Consider the following 15,883-nt stretch of genomic DNA (forward strand, 5'->3'; position numbering starts at 1 on the left):
GTCCCAGGATGTGATTGGACTAGCCATGCTGAGTAAAGAAAGCACAAGTTATATAGCACACACAGTAAGCACATGTCTAGTGTGAAGGGCAGCTGGAGTGTGTGCAATGTTGGAGGTGGTGCCCTTGAGGAAGTGGAAGTATGTCACACTAATCTGGGTAGGACTACACCAGATAAGTACCATCCTGCATCAGGACACAGATGCAAGGTTTTGTGAACCATAACTATTTCTATCTTTAGGAAACTGATATTTTCAGTCAAAGATCAGAAAAAAAGGACAAGATGTACAATCTCCAACCTGGAGACTGTTGCCAAGAATTTTGTTGTTGCCTTGACAGTGAGGTCATCAAAAGACTTTAAATCTGAAGCTCCTTCTGGACCCCCCAAAGTGTATCTGCACTCTTCTTCAAATGGACCTCTTCCTCAGGTGTCAGAGTCACCTTCACATCAGAGACGCCATTCTGTCCCAGAATAAAGGAACAGTAAGGAAGACATCTTCTTTTATTCCATAGAGACCCTGAATCATGGTGGAAAGTGGATGCACCCTCCTAAGATCATTCATTATACTTTCTGCCAAATCTGCCACAGACAGTCTGATGGCCCAGCACGTGTATCTTTCAGTTTGATCAGCTCATAAGCACGGTCAACCACCTGTTTGTGAACCTCTTTGCACTGTTCCTTATATGCTTCAGTGCCTAACTCAGAGTGCAGATTCCTTAGGGAGACACCAGAAACCTTCGCTCCACTCCATACAGGCACACTCGGTCTCCACGCTCCCCAAGAACCCACCCATGACAGTTTCATGGGTGAACGCCCAGCCTTTCCCCCGTTTGGTAATGGAACTGGGCTAAATCCAGATTGCAACTACTTTTTCTGGGAAAGCCGCTCATCTTCCAAACCACATAGTCCAAGATACCTAGTGAATTGGAATCAATAAACCATTTGCAGTTGAGACTGTATTTTACAGAATTAGGAATGATAAATTTAAAAATGTTCACATTACGCTGGACCAAATTAAGACAGCTTTCTTCCTCCTGTTGACATGGTCCAGCTGTGATAATAACTGGCTTGGAATTTGCAGTTACAGTATAGGAGGGGTCAGGAACCTATGGCTTGTGAGCCAGATGTGGCTCTTTTGATGGCTGTATCTGGCTCGCAGACAAATCTTTAATAAAAATAATAATAACGTTAAAAATATAAAACATTCTCATGTATTACAATCCATTCATTTCCTACCACTCATGTTCATGGTTGTGGGTGGCTGGAGCCAATCACAGCTGTCCTCCGGGACAACACCAAATTTTTATTGGATAATGTGTAACATACACGGGTTGTTGTATGGCTCTCACGGAATTACATTTTAAAATGTGGCGTTCATGGCTCTCTCAGCCAAAAAGATTCCCAACCCCTGCAGTAGAGTCTTTGCCAGAGACAAGTTTTGGTGTCTAAAGAAAAAGTTGCCATATTGGAAAGCCATCATCTCTCCCTTCAGTTTGCCTTCCATGACATCAACATGAGCAAATTCATCTGCCACGTTCTTCATTAAGATACTGATGGCATAGGCCATGCCAACAGCACCAACCCCAATAACTGTAATTTTATTTGGAGGGCTTTGTTTTTCCTTAAGAAGATTCATGATCAGCTGGTCCTCGAGCACTGCCACACTGGATTCAGAACCAAAGGCAGTCAGGAGCAGGCCGCGGTAGCACACAGCATTGGATCTGGACTTGGCAGCAACTGTTCTGGTACTCAGTTACCTTATGAAAGATTTTTTTTGTTTTTACACTTTGTTTTTGCTCTAGTCCATGCATTTTGACCAAAGGGTTCAGGGAAAGGGAGAGAGATTAAAATGACCTTAAGAAGTTAAAGTTGTGGGAGAGAGAATGGATTCAGTACAAAAACAGTTAAGAAATCAAATTTGTTTTCTTTGGAGAAGGCAAATGGGTGGTTAAATTCTTGCCTTCGAATATAAGCAATGATTTTATGCAGAAGATTTAGGCAAATTATTTCTTATGCCTGAAAAGACTAACAAGGGAATGAAATTAAGTTAGAGCTGGAGAGATTTCAGAATGATAAAAGGTAACTGGAGAAAGCCTTCCATCAGAGGACATTGGAAAGGAATTAGACAACTGCTCATTCAACTAGTGTCTTTTAAGAATTATCAGAGATTTTTTGGGGGTATGGGGGGGTTGCAAGTGAGGTCCCAGCTGTTTTTATTCAAATGTTCAGCCTCAGCAGAAATGTAGGCTCTTGGCTGGAGGCCCCGAAGAGCTCTCAACCCCAGAGCAAATGGATTTGCAGGGATCATCCTGAGCAACAGAGCAGCACTCTGACTGTGTGTCTCCCCTTCCCTGACTATAAAGAGAGATCACAAACTTGCTTTTTGCTCTTTGATGTCCAAGAACAGTCATTGAGGTTTGTATGCAGAAATAAGTTCTTTAGAGAATTCAATCTGACCCCAGCCCACATCAGCTGACTTTCTGTGCATCATGCTCTGAGCACACCAAGGTCCCACCATTTCTCAAACATACCCTATTCCTTCACCATGGAATCTTCTTGGCTTAAAATGAGTTTGCCTACCCTGCCCCTTTGCTACTGTGGCCAATTCCTCCTCATCTTTCAAGGTCGAGCTTAAATGTCATTGCCTCTGTGGACTGTTCCCCCACTTCTTCAAGCTGAGTCAGACCGAGTTCTAATTCTGAGTTGCTGAACTTCTTTATCCACACTGTTGTCTCCTCTCAGGACCGAGAGGATAGGAGTTGTATGTCAGTCAGTTGGTCAGTCAATAAGAAATTTATTGTTGAGCACCTACCATGTCACAGGCAACATGCTAAGCACTGCAGAAACGCCCATGAACAGGATGGATGGAATCACCTACCTCTGGGAGCTTACCATCTGGGTGGGACACTAATAAATAAAGAGGCAGTTGTTCCATACAGAGGGAACAACCTAAGTAAATGTTGGTAACTAGATAAAATGTGGTACATATAAGGAAGAGAAAGAAGTTCATTGTTGCTGGAATAATACCGGCAGGAAATGGGGGTCTGAGAGGAGACCAGGGCTTGTGCTATCCCGTGCCTTTTCAGCCCTTAAGGAAGAGTAAACTTCATTCTAAGAGCAAGGAGGAACATCTGAACAATTTTAAGCAGGAGAGTGGTATCTCAGATTTGTGAGTTGAATGATGATTCTGGCTGCAATTTGAGAAACATATATATAGACAGGAGATGCTATTGAAGGCAGGGGCAGCTGTTAGGAAGGATTTGGGTAAAATAATGGTGGCCTGCTCCAGGGTGGTAGCAGCAAGAATGATGACAAATGAATTGTTGGCAGAGGTGTAATGGACAATTTGGTAATTTACTAGACATGGCTACAGAGTAGTAAATGGTGATGGAGGAAATAACTCAATGGAAGCTTTCCAGCTCCTTCCCTGGACAATGCTTAGTGGAGGTGTATTAGTTTCCAAAGGCTGCCACTACAAGTGTCACAATCTGGGTGGCTCAGAACAACAGAACTTATTGTCTCATAGTTATGAAGGTCAGAAGTTTGAAATCAAAGTGTTGATGGTGCCATGTACCATATGATGGCATTCTAGGCCTGTCTTCTAGTTCCTAGTAGTCTTGGGAGTTCCTTGGCTTGCAGGTGGCTGTCTGCTCCCTATGTCTCTTTGCCTGGCCTTCTTCCTGTGTCCATGTCTGTGTCCAAAGTTTCCCTTTGTATAAGGATGTAAGTCATTGAACTAGATTTACTCTATTCCAGTATGACCTTGTCTTAAGTGATCACATCTGTAACAACTTTATTTTTAAATAAGGTGATATTAGGAGATACTGGGAATGAGGACATCAATATATGAATTTTGGGGGAACACAATTTAACCTATCTTGGGGGAGGTAGTATCATCCACTAAGACAAAAGAGCTCATGTAGAACAAGTTTGGTGGTAGAGAGATGAAGCCTGTGAAAAACCCACAAAAAGGTGTTTGAAAAACCATTTGATATATTGGGCTGATGTTTAGAAGAAAGGTATGAGCTGGGCTGGGAGGATAGAATTGAGAGTCTTCAGCATAGAGAGTAGATAAGATGATGAACCTTTGGAGCAAGTCTGACCATGTGGGAGAATGACCGATTCATCTTTGCCACCCCAGCGTCGAGCTCAGCCTCTGCCATAGCTCTAAATGTTGAATGAAGAAGTGCCTGATAAAATAAAAATGTTTCTTTAACTCTCCGTTAGTTTGAAATAAGATGGCCTGGGATGGGTGAGGCTTGCCTTCCTCTGGCACTGTGACGTGAATGGAGTATACTTTGTAGGAATGGGAAACAAGCATCCTTAGGTTTCACCTTACATTTACCCAGAGGCTAATTTAGTACATTTGTCCAAGGCTTCCCCCAGGGAAGCAATGGGGTCAGGGTCGAGGGAGCCTGGGGTTGAGCCTGTCTCTTGACTTCCAAGAACATGAACAGAGGAGAGGCATATGAGTCTTGCTGTAGTTTGGAGTGACATTTCCTTTTTATTTGAAAATGTTCACCTTTGCCATCAACCCAGCTTTTCAATCAACTAAGTTGTACTAAAGTTTCTAAATAAAGCTGTTTCTACACCACTTCCTTTCCCCCCCCCAATCTAGAAACTGGTAGTAATTTGATCTTCAGGGAATTTGAGGCCTACTGGCTCTCCCACTGGGCTGCCCTGGTGTGTGAACTATGGGGGCCGAGGGGGCAGTCAGGGGCTGGTGTAATCAGCTGCTGGGCGGTTGATCCAGCCTTCTTTGTGCCTGTTGCCTGGTGACATCCAGAGGCCCTTATCTCAGAACCATACTCTGCCTTGCTATTGGTCCGGTGGTAGCATTTGTTAACAATAAACACGTCGCTGGCCCTGGACTTTGAAAGGGACCTCAGGAGCTTGGGTTTCAGGCTGCAGTGCTTGTCCAAATGCAATTCCTTAACTCTTTATGCTCCTGGCCTGGACAGCTGCTGGAGCGCTGTGAGTGTGTCCTCCCCAGATCTAAGCCGAGTCCTTCTCTGCTTTGAGTGTGCAGTCGGGCTGGGGATTTTCTTTTCTGCTCTGCTTCTGTGGCAGGACAGGACTTTCTCATCGTCTTGCATCTTCCTGGGTTTTCTTGTGAGACAGTTTAAAACAAACAGACTTTGCTGGCATAACAAGTCATCTGAGCTGAGCTAGAAAAGGCAGTCAATATTAGCAAGAGAAAAGGTTTGTTTTGTCAATATTCCAGTCTGGAGAATCTGAAAGTCTTAAACCTCTTGGTTTTGTTTTTTTTGTTTTTTTTAAAATTTATTTATTAAATTTAATGCAGTGACATTGATAAATCAGGGTACATATGTTGAAAGAAAACATCTCTAGATTATTTTGACATTTGATTGTGCTGTGTACCCCTCCCCCAAAGTTAAATTGTCTTCTGTCACCTTCTATCTGGTTTTCTTGTGCCCCTCCCCTCCCCCAACCCCTCTCCTTCTTTGCCCCCTCCCCCCTCCCCCCACCCCCCACCCCTGTTGCCATCCCATTCTTGTTCATGTCTCTGGTCTCATTTTTATGTCCCTTCTATGTATGGATTCATATAGTTCTTAGTTTTTTTCTGATTTACTTATTTCACTCCGTATAATGTTATCAAGGTCCATCCATGTTATTATAAATGATCTGATGTCATCATTTCTTATGGCTGAGTAGTATTCCATAGTATATATATACCAAAGCTTTTTAATCCACTCGTCCTCTGACGGACACTTGGGCTGTTTCCAGATCTTTGCTATTGTGAACAATGCTGCCACAAACATGGGGGTGCATTTCTCCTTTTGGAGCCGTTCTATGGTGTCCTTGGGGTATATTCCTAAAAGTGGGATAGCTGGGTCAAAAGGCAGTTTGATTTTCAGTTTTTTGAGAAATCTCCATACTGTTTTCCACAGTGGCTGCACCAGTCTGCATTCCCACCAGCAGTGCAGGAGGGTTTCCTTTTCTCCACATCCTCGCCAGCACTTAATTCTGTGTTGTTTTGTTGATGAGCGCCATTCTGGCTGGTGTGAGGTGATATCTCATTGTGGTTTTAATTTGCATTTCTCTAATGATTAGTGATATTGAGCATTTTTTCATATGCCTATTGGCCATCTGTATGTCCTCTTTGGAGAAGTGTATATTCATCTCTTTTGCCCATTTTTGGATTGGATTGTTTGTCTTCCTGGTGTTGAGATTTACAAGTTCTTTATAAATTTTGGTTATTAACCCCTTATCAGACGTATTGTCAAATATGTTCTCCCATTGTATAGTTTGTCTTTTTATTCTGTTCTTGTTGTCTTTAGTTGTGCAAAAGCTTTTTAGTTTGATATAGTCCCATTTGTTTATCCTGTCTTTTATTTCACTTCCCTGTGGAGATAAATCAGCAAATATATTGCTCCGAGAGATGTCGGATAGCTTACTGCCTATGTTTTCTTCTAAGATGCTTATGGTTTCACGGCCTACATTTAAGTCTTTTATCCATTTTGAGTTTATTTTTGTGAGTGGTGTAAGCTGGTGATCTAGTTTCATTTTTTTGTAGGTAGCTGTCCAATTTTCCCAACACCATTTGTTAAAGCGGCTGTCTTTACTCCATTGTATTTCCTTACCTCCTTTGTTAAATATCAGTTGTCCATAGAACTGTGGGTTTATTTCTGGGTTCTCTGTTCTGTTCCATTGATCTATATGCCTGTTCTTATGCCAGTACCAGGCTGTTTTGAGTACAATGGCCTTGTAGTATAACTTGATATCAGGAAGTGTGATACCTCCCACTTTATTCTTCTTTTTTAAGATTACTGAGGCTATTTGAGTTCTCTTTTGGTTCCATATAAATTTTTGGAATATGTGGTCTATATCTTTGAAGTATGTCATTGGTATTTTAATTGGTATTGCATTGAATTTATAGATTGCTTTGGGTAAAATAGACATTTTAATGATGTTTATTCTTCCTAACCATGAGCACGGTATATGCTTCCACTTGTTTGTATCTTCCTTGATTTCTTTTATCAATGCTTTGTAATTTTCCGAGTACAAGTCTTTAGTCTCCTTGGTTAAGTTTACTCCTAGGTACTTTATTTTTTTGGTTGTAATTGTGAAGGGGATTATTTCCTTAATTTCTCTTTCTGACTGTTCATTGTTGGTGTATAAAAATGCCTCTGATTTCTGAGTATTGATTTTATATCCTGCCACTTTGCTGAATTCATTTATCAGGTCCAGTAGCTTTTTGACTGAGACTTTAGGGTTTTCTATATACAATATCATATCATCTGCAAATAATGATAGTTTTACTTCTTCTTTTCCAACTTGAATGCCTTTTATTTCTTCTTCTTGTCTGATTGCTGTAGATAGGACTTCCAGGACTATGTTAAATAAGAGTGGTGAAAGGGGGCACCCCTGCCTTGTTCCTGATCTTAAGGGTATTGCTTTTAATTTTAGCCCATTGAGTATGATGTTGGCTGTGAGTTTCTCATAGATGGCTTTTATCATTTTGAGGTATGTTCCCTGTATTCCCACTTTGCTGAGAGTTTTGATCATGAATGGGTGCTGGATTTTATCAAATGCTTTTTCTGCATCTATTGAAATTATCATATGGTTTTTCTCCTTCTTTTTATTTATGTGATGAATCACATTGATTGATTTACGAATATTGTACCACCCTTGCCTCCCCAGAATAAATCCCACTTGATCATGGTGTATGATTTTTTCCATATATTGTTGGATCCGGTTTGCTAATATTTTGTTGAGGATTTTAGCATCTATATTCATCAGAGATATTGGCCTATAATTTTCTTTCTTTGTGTTGTCTTTGCCTGGTTTTGGAATCAGAATTATGCTCGCCTCATAAAAGGAGCTTGGAAGTCTTCCTTCCTCTTGAATTTTTTGAAATAGTTTGAGAAGGATAGGAGTTAGTTCTTCTTTGAATATTTGGTAGAATTCCGTTGTGAAGCCATCGGGCCCTGGACTTTTCTTTGTTGGGAGTTTTTTGATAACCGTTTCAATCTCATTTGTTGTAATCGGTCTGTTTAGGTTTTCTGATTCTTCCAGACTGATTTTCGGAAGATTGTATGTTTCAAGGAATTTGTCCATTTCATCTAGGTTGTCTAGTTTTTTGGCATACAGTTCTTCATAGTATTTTCTTACAATATTTTGTATTTCTGTTGTGTCAGTTGTTATTTCTCCTCTCTCATTTCTAATTTTATTTATTTGAGTCTCTCTTTTTCTTGGTGAGTCTAGTTAAAGGTTCATCAATCTTGTTTACCTTTTCAAAGAACCAGCTCCTGGTTTCATTGATCCTCTGTATTGTTTCTTTAGCCTCTATGTCATTTATTTATGCTCTGACCTTTATTATTTCCTTCCTTCTACTACATTTGGGCTTTACTTGCTGTTCTTTTTCTAATTCTTTTAGATGCAGGGTTAAGTTGTTTATTTGAGCTTTTTCTAGCTTCTGAAAGATATCTATTAAATCGAGTTGATCTAGTGTTTCCAATAAGTCTGCTGTTTCTTTGTTAATTTTCTTTCTTGAGGATCTATCTAGTGATGTTAGTGGGGTATTGAAATTCCCTACTATTATAGTATTGCTGTTGATCTCGCCCTTTAAATCCATCAAAGTCTGCTTTATATATTTGGGTGCTCCTATATTAGGTGCATAGATATTTATAATAGTTATATCTTCCTGTTGGATTACTCCCTTTATCATTATGTAGTGGCCTTCTTTATCTCTTACTATATCCTTTGTTTTAAAGTCCAATTTGTCTGATATAAGTATTGCTACCCCAGCTTTTTTTTCATTTCCATTTGCATGAAATGTTTTTTTCCATCCTTTTACCTTCAATCTATGTGTATCTTTTGTTCTAAGGTGTGTCTCTTGTAGACAGCATATGTATGGGTCCTGTTTTCTTATCCACGCAGCTACCCTATGTCTTTTGATTGGATCATTTAATCCATTTACATATAAGGTTATTATTGATATGAAGTTGTTTATTGCCATTTTCTTCTTTAAAGGTGTATTCCATTTTTGCTATATTCTTTTCCCACTTTGATCTGTTTACAGCAGGCCCCTTAACATTTCCTGCAACATTTGTTTGGTTGTAATGAATTCCTTGAGTTGTTTTTTGTCTGGGAAGCTTTTTATTTCTCCTTCGATTTTAAACGATAGCCTTGCTGGATAAAGTAGTCTTGGTTGTAGGTTCTTGTTCTGCATTAATTTGAATATTTCTTGCCATTCCCTTCTGGCCTCAAGTGTTTCTGTTGAGAAGTCAGATGTCATCCTTATGGGGGCTCCTTTGTAGGTGATAACTTCTTTTCTCTTGTAGCTTTTAATATTTTCTCTTTATTGCTTAGCTTTGGTATTTTAATTATGATGTGTCTTGGTGTAGGTTTCTTTGGGTTTCTCTTTAATGGAGTCCTCTGTGCTTCTTGAACTTGTGAGAGTTTCTCTTGCATTAATTTAGGGAAGTTTTCAGCTATGATATGATTGAACAAAGTCTCTATCTCTTGTTCTTTTTCTTCTTCAGGAACCCCTATGATGCAGATGTTATTTCTCTTCATGTTGTCACAGAGCTCTCTAAGGGTTTCCTCTGACTTTTTGAGTCTCTTTTCTCTTTTCTTCTCTGCTTTTATGCCTTTATTCCAGTTGTCTTCCAACTCGCTGATTCAATCCTCAGCTCTATCTATCCTGTTTTTAATTCCTTCCATTGTGGTCTTTATTTCTGATATTGTATTTGTCATCTCTGACTGATTCTTTTTTATACTTGCTATTTCTTTATTTAGGTGTTCATAATGACCATCCATTGTTGTTCTAAGATCCCTAAGCATCCTTACAATCATTATTTTGAACTCTGCATCTGGAAGTTTGATTATTTCCATATCACTCAGTTCATCTTTTGAAGGTATCTCTTGTGGTTTCATTTGGATTGCACTTCTTTGTTTTCTCACTGTCTGTTTTTGGGTTTTTTATTTGTAGAGTTGGTTGAGTCTAGGCTTGGTGTTGTCTGCCTCCAGTTATCAGTTATTTCTAGGTCTTCTTGGGTTGGTATCAGCTGTTATCTGTAATCGTTTCAGATTTGGGCAGCTTTGAAGTCTTGATTTGTTTGTTTTCTTAACAGGTGATAGTCTTGTTAATGATCTCAGCAGGGGGCTTCCTTGAAACTGTATCCAGGAATGAGGTGGGTGTAACCTGAGACTCTGAAGGCCTCTTTAGCCAATTAATCTCTCTGGGGGAAGGGTGTTTCCTCAGCTTCAGTAGGGGGAGGTGTATCTCAGATCTCCATGGAGACCTGAGTTACTGCCCCTCCTCCCCACTTCTTGTTTTCAGCTGTGTCTTGTTGTGCTGATTGGAGCTGGATAGATGTCTGGAGATCTCTGATCCAGAAGCAATTCAGCTCTGTTTTGTGAAAGGTTTAGTCCCTCTTCCAGCTATGGCCACCTCCAGCACGGATGAGTCAGCTTTTTTAGTTCATCTCCTGCGTTCCTAGCCCCTCACAGTCTGTCCCTCTCTCTGTCCTTTCCACTTGGGAGATAAGCTGGTCTTTTCAACACATCTTGCTCTCTGGTCACCAGGCAAGTGGCTGTGAGCAGTAGTTTCTGCCCTTTTCCCTTGTGTGAGATCCCCTCTGGGCTCTCAGCCTCACACCCCCCCCCCTCCATTCCTGTAAGCAGGGGAGATTCAGGTGCTCCCTACCAGTTTTTTGTGGCTTCTACTTTGCTCCTTGGTTTTTGAGAGCTGTTCTTGTAGTTCAGAGTTGGTTTTTCATGCTGATTTTTCCTAAATTGATTTGTATTCCAGTTTGGTAGTGAGAGCTGGGCGTCTGCCTACTCCACTGCCATCTTTTCAGTCCAGTCCTAAACCTCTTGTTGAAGTGCTCAGGAATCTGTGGATGTGATTCACAGCTTCTCTGAATGGCAGGAGAAAAGAGACTAAAAGACCAGGGGACTCTGAGAGAGGTGAAGAGGGCAAGAAACCAGACAGAGAAGGGATTCTGGAGGCCTCCAAGGGGAGCCTGTTGGATTAATGAGTGAATCCAGCCCCAAGGGGTGGTGCCATTATAGAGCTCAGTTCTCCCCCTGGATGGGCACTCAGCATCAGGCAGCTCCCTGGGCCCTCCCTACCTCCTGCGTTTTCCCTGTCTTTTACCTCCAGCACAGAAAATGGGTCAGCTGAGGCCAGGCAATCACAAGCTAAATCAAGGCAGCTGCCGGGAGAATTAGAGGTTGCCTGTTAAGGGAAGGGGAGTTCTGACTGGCTCCTCAGAAGTCCCAGCTCTAATCTAAACCCGGCACTGCTTGGAGGAATGTATAAGCTCAGCATCCCGACGAAGTCCCCATGCCCATCCCCCACACATTCATGTCTCTCTCCTCCAACATGTAACAAAACCACTAACCTTTAGGCAGAGAATGCAGAGGATCTTGCAAAGACCAAGCAAGGCTGTGTGTCAAGAATGAGGGTACACTGGGAAACAAGGAGAAGGAGAATGGTCTTCCTTTCCCTCTCCTGACCTTTCCAACCAACTGCCCAAGCACAACCTACATTCTAAGAGGAGGCCGCAGGAAGATCTCTAGATTGGAGAGAAAGTGCTATGGGTTTCAAGCTACAAATTCAGGATTAACTGACCTATGTCTACAGTAGCCTGCATTCCAGAGCAAGTAGGGTTTGGGGCTGGGGCAGAAGGGCCAGGACCCCATGTTTAGGGAGATATGTCTACTGGACCCCAATGACCTGGTGGGTCATAGAGATTCTGCTAAGGCCCATTGGAGCCCAGGTGTCCTGTTTGTCTCTGTCTGAAGGGCACTGTTGGGGTGGATGCAGTGAAAGGACCCCTATCTCCAACAGGGCTGTGGATCATACTTATGCTGCTTCTTTCATGTTCTTAGGTTGTCTTTCTGCCAGCAACAGTTGTTCCCAGGGCTTCTAGTGTGACTCTCCCTTTTCTGTGTATCTGAGATCCAAGGAAAAGAAGCTATGGAGGCTCAATGCAGGTGTAATGTGCTTACTGGGAAAACAGTAGTACTTTGCCAACACTGGTTCCCACATTCGTCTGGACTAAGAACCAGTAGAAAATATCTCCTGAATTGAGCACAGCTAGATTTTTCTTATCCTCCTCCTCCTCCTCCTTGTCTTCCTACTACATCTCTTCCTCCTTCCTCTTTTTCTTCCTCTTCTTCTTCCTCTTCTTTCTCTTCTTCTCCTTCTTCTTTCAGAAAGAAGAGACTGCTTCTAATTTAAGCACAATCACTTTTAAACCTTTTATGGTTTTGGCCCTGGCCAGGTAGCTCAGCTGGTTGGAGCATCGTCCCAAAGCACGGAGGTTGCCAGTTCAATTCCTGGTCAGGGCACATACAGGAACAGCTTGATGTTCCTGTCTCTCCCTTCTTTCCTCTCCCTCTTAAATTAATAAAACAAACATTAAAAAAAAAAAACCTTTTATGATTTTGTTTGTTTTTTTGTTTCTTGTGGTTTTTTGTTTGTTTGTTTTGCTTATAGGCATTTTTGAGAATGGAAGAATGTTGGGTAACAAAAATGGTAAGATCTATTCTAATATTAAAAGTGGAAAGAGCCTGACCAGGTGGTGGTGCAGTGGGTAGAGAATCGGACTGGAACACAGAGGACCCAGGTTCAAAATCCCAAGTTTGCCAGCTTGAGCGTGGGATCATAGACATGACCCCATGGTCACTGGCTTGAAGCCCAAGGTCACTGGCTTGAGCCCAAGGCCACTGGATTGCGCAAGGGCTTGCTCGCTCTGCTATAGACCCCTGGTCAAGGCACATATGAGAAAGTAATCAATGAACAACTAAGGTGCTGCAACTATGAATTAATACTTCTCATCTTTCTCCTTTTCTGTCTGTTTTTCCCTATTTGTCCCTCTCTCTGGCTCTTTCTCTGTCTCTGTCAAAAAAAAAAGTGGAAAGTAGGTGGATTTCACACAGCATGGATCAGTGACCTTGAAGTCAACTGTGAGAATGATCCTGAAATAACATTGTTAAGAGAGTTTATTAGCTCGCTAGGGCGGCTGTAACAAAGTTCCACAAAGTGGGTGGTTTAAACAACAGAAATTCACTGTCTCACAGTTCTGGAGGTTAGAAGCCAGCGATCAAGGTGTCGGCAGCGTTGGTGCCCTCTGAGGCTGCGAGGGAGAGTCGGTTCTGTGCCCTCTCCTGGCATCTGGCCACTTGCTGGCAGACCCTGGCATTCATTGAGGAGTATCACCCCAATCTCTGCCCTTATTGCCACAGGATGGTCTCTCTGTGTGCATGTCTGTGTCCAAATGTCTTCTTGTTATAAAGATCCCAGTCATAATGCATTAGGGGTCTTTCTTATTCCAGTATGACCTCGTCTTAACCAATTATATCAGCAATGACCCTATTTCCAAATAGTGTCACATTTGAGGGCACTGAGGGTTAGAACTTTTTAGTTTAGGGGGAATACAACACAGCAGAGAGCTTTTGAGCATTTGGTAAAATACTCAATCATCTCTAAAAACCAGTGTGAGTCCACAAAGAACACACCACATTCATCTAACCAGATTTTCTTCTCTTATGATGTTAAAAATGAGTCACTAGATTTACCTGGAGAGATGGGCAGGGGGGCCAGAGCCCCATTGCCCTTATGGCCACACCAAAGGAGGACAAACATTCATCTTCATAATGTAAGGCCTGACTTCTCATTTGTTCCAGGGTCTCTAAAATTCAGAAGTGAAACAGTTTAACAAGGAAATTAATCCCCAAGTGGCTTCAACACTCGGCCACAGTCATTATATATCCAGGGAGGTAATTTTCAGAGTCATTTACAACCAAATCTCTAAAGCTTAAAAAACAACCCCCTAACACTTCCCTTGTCATCATACTACTTCCTTTTAATTTCCAAGCCTCATTTGCACCTCTTCCCACAAAGTTTGTCTAAACCAAAGCAAACCTCGGTGTTCGCCAGGAATAACAGTGCGAAGGAGTGTGGGTGGCAGAGCCCTACCGCCCAAGCCTGGGCCTCCATTTCCCGCCATTGTTCCTTCCCGTCAGGTTCCCAAACACTCGCCTGGGCTGTCCTGGGGGTGAAGTTTTTCCAGGTTAAAAAAAATGGCCTGGTTGGCTGCCAGTGATTCAAGCAGGTTCACAGCCCCAGACCTGCTTTATCTCTCATGCTTATCGCTTAGCATCAGCTGCCAGGAGACAGACAATAGGGGCAAAGAGGCACTCTGGCTGAGCCAGGTCTTAGGTAGCCCCAAGGGGTTTAGAGGCCTCCAAACAACTGGACTCCCAGCAGTCTCAGCAGGTCCCTCTAGGTATTCCTGCTAGCAGTCCTTTCCCTGTGAAAGCTGCGTGCATGCAGTAAGGTCCCTTGGCAATAGAGCATTTCCTTGGGGCCCATACAGCAGAAATGGAGCTCTCTGTGGATGGTGAGTCACCCCTTCTTCAGACCCATTGTTTAAAGAAGCCGGGGACTTCAGTCAGCATTCAGGTGTCCATGAAAGAAGAGGCTCCAAAGGACCTTCCAAGAAGGTTTTTGTTTGTTTGTTCATTTATTTTCCCTTGGAAAGTTTATTTAATTAAAAAAAGTAACCCTGATGGTAAAACTAGTGAAATCTGAATAAACTCTAAATTGGATTAATGTCAATTTCCTGATTTTGACATTGTGTATGGTTACACAAAGAAACAATTTTTTGCATCTTTCTGTGGATCTGTCCTTATTTTAAAGTAAAAATGTTATTTAAAAAATAATCATGATGGCTCCTCCACACCCAGTCTACACACCTTGTTTTGAAAAGCCATATAGCATAACACAGCTGAGAGCCAGGCTTTAGGTCAGACAGGCCTCAATTTAAATGCAGGCTTTACGCCTACAAACGGTGTGACTTTGGGCAAGTTACTCAATCCCTCTGAGCTTGGTTTCCTTATCTATTAATACAAGATAAATCTCAGTGCCTCTCTGGGGGGATGAGTGTGAAGACTGGATGAGCTAACTCATGGAAAGCACCCAACAGAATGGACGGGAAAGCACTTCCTAAATGTTCTTTGAAAACTGTAATCTATTGACTAGAGAAGCTAGGCATGTGTTTTCTCAGAAAGCTCCAAAAGTCACGCGTGTAGCTGAAAGAATATTTTTAGAGGCTTCAATGATGGGTGTTCACACCTGAACACAATATAAATTTGAGTCAAATGCCTGCGGAAGAATTGTTTGAATTCAGTCCTAATTTTTTCCCTATAAATTGTCTAAAGACCCAAGTTTCTTCATGTGGGACTAGATACAATTAACATCACAGAATAAGCAACATTCCATTTCCGGGGCCTGGGGCTGTGGTGGGGCAGGAAGCCGCAGGGGCTGAAAGGTGTTGCACCCTACTGCCCCTTACCTCCTGAGTGAGGGTTAATTAAGGGAAACATGTCTGTGAAGTATCCCAGGAGCCTGCACTCAAGGAAGAGAAGGGCTACCTTGTCCAGGAGAAGCCTCTTGGCCACCCATCAGCACCTTCTGGAGATAGAAGACTAGGTCCCACTTTTCTCATTCCTTTTTAGTCCCCCTCCCCTTCCCAGCCCTATAGTCCGGGTATCCCAGTTACTCATCGTTTCTCAAACACCACCTGGGTTTTTCCAATGAGGTCCATCCACCTGGAAAGCCCCACTCCACCCACTTCCTATGTCATTCGCCTCGGCTGGTTCCATCGTGCCCATTTTTCAAAGCTTCCAACAAATGTTTTATCTCTTTTGAAGGCTTCTCTGCACCACCATTTGGAAGTTGTCCCTTCTCCTTTGAACTCACCCAGGACCTGGTTTGTCTCTTTCTCACAGCCTTACCACATTCATTCAACAAAAATCTACATGTTCTACCACCAAGTCTTGTGCTGGGTCCCAGAGATTTGAGAGACAAAGAAATTAGAGGGCATGCACACATGTGTCTGTGT

General features: G+C 42.2%; 1 pseudogene; it reads right to left on the reverse strand.

The window, feature by feature from the left end:
- Positions 1-355: 355 nt before the first annotated feature.
- Positions 356-15,644, reverse strand: LOC136387983 (L-lactate dehydrogenase A chain-like; annotated as a pseudogene).
- Positions 15,645-15,883: the final 239 nt, after the last annotated feature.

The sequence above is a fragment of the Saccopteryx leptura genome, chromosome 1 (genome assembly GCF_036850995.1).
Source record: "Saccopteryx leptura isolate mSacLep1 chromosome 1, mSacLep1_pri_phased_curated, whole genome shotgun sequence".
Classification (NCBI taxonomy): Eukaryota; Metazoa; Chordata; class Mammalia; order Chiroptera; family Emballonuridae; genus Saccopteryx; species Saccopteryx leptura.